The following is a 6195-nucleotide window of genomic DNA, read 5'->3' on the forward strand; positions in this document are numbered from 1 at the left end:
AGCTTAGTTCAGCCCACCCGTACCCCATCCTGGCTCCTGCACATGCCACTGTGCTACGGTTTGGACCAGCCCTTCCTGGTCTGCCCACCGAGCCAACCCACACACTTGTTGCCAAATGGAGCAGCCTTGCTTGGCTTGACCAATACCCAGTCCTGACTCACATGCCACAGGGTAAGCCCACTATACCCCACAGAATCTGCCCTAAACCCAGCTCTCTCATGACCCTTCCTGACATGACCCAGCCCCTGTTCTGACACTCACCGGCAGGTACTGTGGTCTAGCCCTGCCAGGTGGGCCCCTAGTCCTAGCTTTAGTGTGTGCTAGTGAGTGGTGGTCAGCAGTGGTAGATGCTAACTATTCCAGCTCATGTCTCACACGTGGGCAGGTGCATCGGTCTGACCCAGAATTGTCCAGCAGCTTTCCTCCTCCAAACCGTTCGGCTTCAGTGCCCTCACTTACCTGCAAGTACAGTGGCCTGGTTGGTGGAAGTCCCCCAGAAGTCATTCCTTACCTGTAATGTACTCCTTAAGCAGTCCCCCTCCGGCCGCTACCCCCCCGCCCCCCCCCCACACACCCATACCCCCCTTCTCTGAGCAACTCACAGCCTCCATACCAATAAGCATGAGTGTGTGGGCTCCTGAGCCCAGTATTTCCCAGCCCAGTCTTCTGCTGTGGTGGTGTGCTGACCTGGAGCCCTGCCAGCCTCCCCAGGATTCAAGCACATGAACGAGTCCCCTGCTCCGGTTCCCAGCATGCCAGCATGGGACCCAACCTCTCCACCCATTTAGGACCCAAGCACATGCAACCTCAGGCCCATGTCAGTGTGCCAGCCTGGGACCCTATCCACCTGCCTGCCTGAGACCCAAGCACTAGTGTACTGCCTACCCCAACATCTGCCCAGGATCCTAGCATGTGCACGAGTCCCTAGGCCCAGTCCACTGGCACACTACATCAGCATATCAACCTTGGGTCCTACCCAGGCTTGCCCGCCAGCATGGCAGAAGCCTGGCAGTTCACCCAAGTGTGTAGTTTTCAGTGTCTAAACTCAAATATATGGGACTTGCAAATTCTTTTACTGAGAAGTGAACACTCTGCAATAGGGCTGTCCCTGCATCCCTGAGGAATTGACCCCAGACTCATTTGTTGAACGCCCGATCACCAAGCAGACTCAGAACAAGCTGTTTTTCATTTCCTGGGAAAATCTCCCACTGCATCACAAAATCCAGGATAAAGATGGAACTAGGAGACAGCGCCCTGAATAAACACCCCAGCCAATAATTCACCAGCACAAATAAAAAACTCAAACATATATAGTTATATGTGGGATCTCAAAATGTTTGTTAAAAAATGTTAAAAGACAAAATAAAATATATAAGCTTTATTTTTTCAACATAAGCTCCATCAACACTAAGATACTGATGCAAGGGGTAACAGCAACCATCTAAACGATTCCTAAAGAGCCAAGCATACTAGGAATGTAGCCATATGAATACACTTTTCTACACTTTCAACTGGAAAAAAAAATTGGGCTTTTTAATACTTAAGATTAGGAAACAAAAAAAAAAGTCAGGACAAGCAAAACTGCACTTGTTTGATAAGCAGGAGGAGCAGGGGCACTGGTGTGGAGCAAAGTGCTCTTGATGTGGCTCTCTCAGCTGTTTCTCCACTAAAGCTTTGAGCAATAACTTCAAAATACTCTCACAATTCACAAATATCGCTATTTGGCCTCCACAAAGTCAACAAGTAAAATGCCTTGAGTATTTAAAAAAAAAAAAAAAGAAAAGAAAAGCCATTGTGACTTGGGTCTTGACAGATACACTTTAACTTTGATTCCTTGTAGCCGCTGTTTTGATTGTGTTTTGTCTTCAGGATAGTACTGGTAGAGCCGTTTCATCTCCTGTCACAATTCTTCTAAGAAATGCTTCAGGATCTTGATCCCACTCATTTAAAATTTCCTTTGCCAGCTCTGCTCTTGTGTGCAGCTGATCTGGGCCCAACAATCGAGGGACCCATCGAGCAGAGAGCTTGCTCAACTTTAACTTTTCGGTCAGAATTTTATAAGCTGAGCCAATTGAGATGTCTATAGTGTTGGCTATTGCTTTTGCTGTTAGCGGTCGATCCTCTTCGATCAGGGCACGGACAAGATTAATCTTTTCCTCACAAATCGATGTGGATGGCCTGCCACTGCGAGCTTCATCCTCAACATCCTCTCGACCCTCCTTGAAACGCGTTATCCATTTGTAAACTGCAGATTTCTTGGGAGCACTGTCCCCGTAAACTTTCCGCAAAGCCTCAATGATTTCACCATTCTTCCATCCAAGCTTCATCATGAACTTGATGTTTGTTCTTGCTTCAATCTTAGCTGAATTCATGTTGCTCTGATAAGGGCTCTTCTCAAACTGAAGTTATCTTTCTTATGTCAAACTAGATTCTGTTCAGACATGTCATAATAAGTTAGTACAAGCTTATTTTTATGCTGAAATCCATGCATGTTTTTTCTCATAATACACATCTCTATGAACACATACAGTTTATCTGTCACCATGTTATGTAAAACACACATTCCACAAGTTAACACTAATCTGTTAACTTTCAAGTTTTCAACTATATAACTATTTCAATGACATAATATTTATTTCAGTGATACCCTAAGTGGTATAGTTATTCCTCAATTTAAGTCTTTATAAGTGCCCTACATATAGGACAATGGGAATAATGGGTTAAAACACTTCACAATTGGAGATCTAAAATATTTAAAGTCAGAATCGCAGTGCAGAAGGTTAGAGAAGGTATTAGACTCTGAGGATAAAATAATGAAGCCTTAACCACAAGAATAAGAAACAGGTCATGTGTGTGGGCATTTGGGAACTTAACCTGTGTTGGGAGTTTGTTCTAAGTGTACATATATACACATACACCTTAATACAGAAGCCTTCTCTCAAGGCCTAGAATAAGCACCGTTCGTTAGAAGCTTTCTGGAGCCAGTGTTACAGTGCAGCAAGCTAGGCTACCGCTTGTGATGCCAGCACCCACATCAGCACCAGTTTGAGTCTCAGCTGCTCCACTTCTGATCCAGCTCCTTGCTGACGGATCTGGGAAAGCACTAGAGAATGGGCTCGCCTAAGTATGTAGGCCCTCGTCCTGTACATGGCAGATCTGGTGGAGTCCCAGGCTCCTTGCTTTGGCTTGGACCAACACTGCTCACTGCCATTTGGGGAGTGAACAACTGGATGGAAGATGGTACTCTGTTTACTCTGCCTGTGCAGTAAGTAAATAAATAAATCTTAAGCTAAGCCAGTCTAAGGCTAGGAGCTCCATCCTTATCTCCCACATGGGCAGCAGGTGGGCAAGTACTGGCTCATCTTCTGCAGGAGGACAGATGGAAAGCAAGAACTCCAAGATTCCAATCAGCATTTTGATATGGGATGCTGGTGTCAGCAGCAGCAGCTTAACCTGTTGTACCACAACACCAGCTAACTCTACAACAGTAAAAATCTCTCCTGACACTTGGAAAGTAAAACATTCTGGCAACTCCTACAGCCTTTGGGGTTAAAATGATCACTATCAGGACGTTCAAGTCAGACTCTGTGAATTACTAAGTGACTGTGGACAAGTAGTATTTCAGTGGGTCAGCCAATGGTGACAGAGCGATCGACAGCATGAGACTACACAGTTATTAAAGATGGACACTGAGCCATCGGATTGAGTCTGCTGACAAAGTCAAGTCGCTTCCCCTTTTGTAAACCAGTTAAAATTCTTAGCTGCCTAACTGATAATTAAAAGTATCATTCTAGTGAAGCACTATGCACCTGTTAAGATGGACAGAAACTATTGGAAACTAGGATTTTGGTATGGATTTGCTCAGTGCTAAGTAGGCAAGGAAGATACTATGTTAGGTTGAAGAGAGAAATTCTGAATTAGAATAATCACATATCCTAACTTTCGGCTCACTTATCATAGTATGTGCCAAGAGACAGAGGTTTTGAATAGTTCAAATTTCTAAGAAAATATTTTACATTTGTCCCAGCTACTTCGTGGAACATAATATGCCAAGAAGTGTATTGGGCTTTGGAGAAATCAGAGAGATTACCTGGAAATTCCTGAACAGTGAGTGGTCCTTGCAGTGTAGAAGAGGAATTACGGGCAGAGCTGGGAAGATGGAGGTGAGAGAGGCCCTGGAGCCAAAGGGAGGTGAGCAGACCTGCAGGGAAGAAACAGGATGAAGAATTTGGTGCAAATTTAGGAAGCAAAGGAGAGGCGACAGATGTCTTCACAGGCCGCTTCATTCCACTGTGTAAATTGGTTTATTCCACCTGTATGAACGCCAGGTTTTTTTTTTTTCAAGTGTGCGTGTATAGCTAAAAGCATGAATGCTAACGTATGGCTGTCTCGGCAAACCTACAGGTCCTCCCTGGTGAGCTGGACTCTGGGCCAGTCAACTGCCCTCCTCGCAGCTGGAAGACCCGTGACAGCGTCCATCTGGCAGACGTGCTGTGAGGCTCGGGAAAAAACCAATCCCAGTCACAGCCCGGCACGGGGCCAACCTCAACAGCGAGCTCTCCTTTAGCGAAAAGAAGCATCTCTAGCGTTGGCACAAAACGCACTTGATGGCAAAACCTGACCTGGAGCTGCTTATACTTGCTGCTGATCTCCATTTTGAAAGAATGTTCCCTCCCACGGCTGCGCGGATGATGAATGCAGGATCTCAGGCAGTTCCATCTCCTCCATGTTACACGCTGCCTCAAATGCTAAAGAGAAAAACCCCAAGGGTTCTGAATGCCACAACATACTGGCTCCAAGGACTGCTATAACGAGGCACAGGAGGGGAGGAAGAGCACATCCCAACACACGCAGGCTCAGAAACACCAGTTGCAAGGAAAAAAAATCTCTACTCTCCCTGCCCGAAGAGCACTACCAAGCGGGGAACTTGTGGCCTATTTCCGAAGGCTACCTTGGCTTCAAAACAAGGGTGCAGGGCCGGCATTTAGCAAGGCTACACCGAGTGTATGTGTGTTCTTAAAATCTTTACCTAGTAAAAGCACTATTCTTGGTTTTCAGGATAAAGAGGAAAACAGGATAAAGCTGCCCTAATACCTAAATAATGCCCCACAAAATAAACAGCCATTACAGAACATGGCACGCATCCCAGTCTAGGGTGGGTGTCCATCTGACGATGTTGATCATTCGTGGAGCGTTAGCAAATGGCGGATCCCCCGACGAGAACATCCATCGCAGACCCTCAGGCTGATCAGACACAAACGGGCGGCGGTGGGGCCAGGGCCAGCAGGAGCTGCCGCAGCCTGGACCAGGACCGCAGGAACAAAGGGACTCGGGCTCCCCGACGCGGCCCCGCCCCACCCCGCGCCCCGCCGGGCCTCAGCGAGGAGGGACCACCGTGTCCCCCCATGCCTTACCCCGGGGAGGCGACTGCCCAGGGGAGCGCACTGGACGACCACCGCCCCAGCTGACCGCAGCGCAGGGCACCGCAGCGCAGCGCGGACGCCAACGGGAGGACCGGCCGCCCTCGGCCGCCCTCGGCCGCCCCCGGCCGCCCCCGGCCGCCCCGGCACCGCGGGCTCTGCACCAGCCCCTCACCTGAGCAGGTCCGAGCCCACGCCGGAGGATGCAAGGGAACCGAGCGCGGAGAGGGCGCGGCCACACACTGCAGCGCCGCCGACTGCGCCACCGCCCAGCCCCTCCCGCCGCCGGAACTGGAAGCCCCGGGGGGCGCCGCCCCGCCCACCGCCCCTCGCCCCGGCCGAGCGGCCAGCGCCCCCTGCAGGCCACCTGCCGCACTGCGACTCCCTCGGAGCCCGCAAGGACAGGGATGCCCTTGAGCAGGTGCGGTGCCCAGGGCATCCCAGCAGAAAACTAACAACTTGTTACCTTTTAGAACAGATTTTGGATTCCCTGTGCTCAGCTCATTTTTTTTTGCGGTAAGCCTGGACGCCGATTGGGTGGGGCTGCACACAAATTGCGGTTAGATCTAGGATTGCTGCCGAGTGCCACACAGATCACGCCAGACATCAAGCAGGCTTGTAAGGAGGAATAGTTATTAGCCATCGTAGGCGAAGGCAGCTTCTGCTACACTCCTGGAACCACTGCACCGCGTGGCTGAAGTCAGGGATTTTTAAGCTCTCATTGACACTCAGCGACCAGGGAGTTCCAATTAACTCAAGTGCTTTGTATTACAAA

At 49.3% G+C, this 6195-nt stretch overlaps 1 long non-coding RNA gene across 1 annotated transcript; it reads right to left on the reverse strand.

The window, feature by feature from the left end:
* Positions 1-1363: 1363 nt before the first annotated feature.
* Positions 1364-5720, reverse strand: LOC105941923 (uncharacterized). The gene is made up of 3 exons (XR_001168241.2): positions 5596-5720; positions 4091-4201; positions 1364-2431 (listed from the first exon to the last, which is right to left on the reverse strand). It is a non-coding gene; the product is annotated as an uncharacterized LOC105941923 (long non-coding RNA).
* Between the last annotated feature and the right edge of the window lie 475 nt (positions 5721-6195).

The sequence above is a fragment of the Ochotona princeps genome, chromosome 24, assembly GCF_030435755.1.
Source record: "Ochotona princeps isolate mOchPri1 chromosome 24, mOchPri1.hap1, whole genome shotgun sequence".
Lineage (NCBI taxonomy): Eukaryota > Metazoa > Chordata > Mammalia > Lagomorpha > Ochotonidae > Ochotona > Ochotona princeps.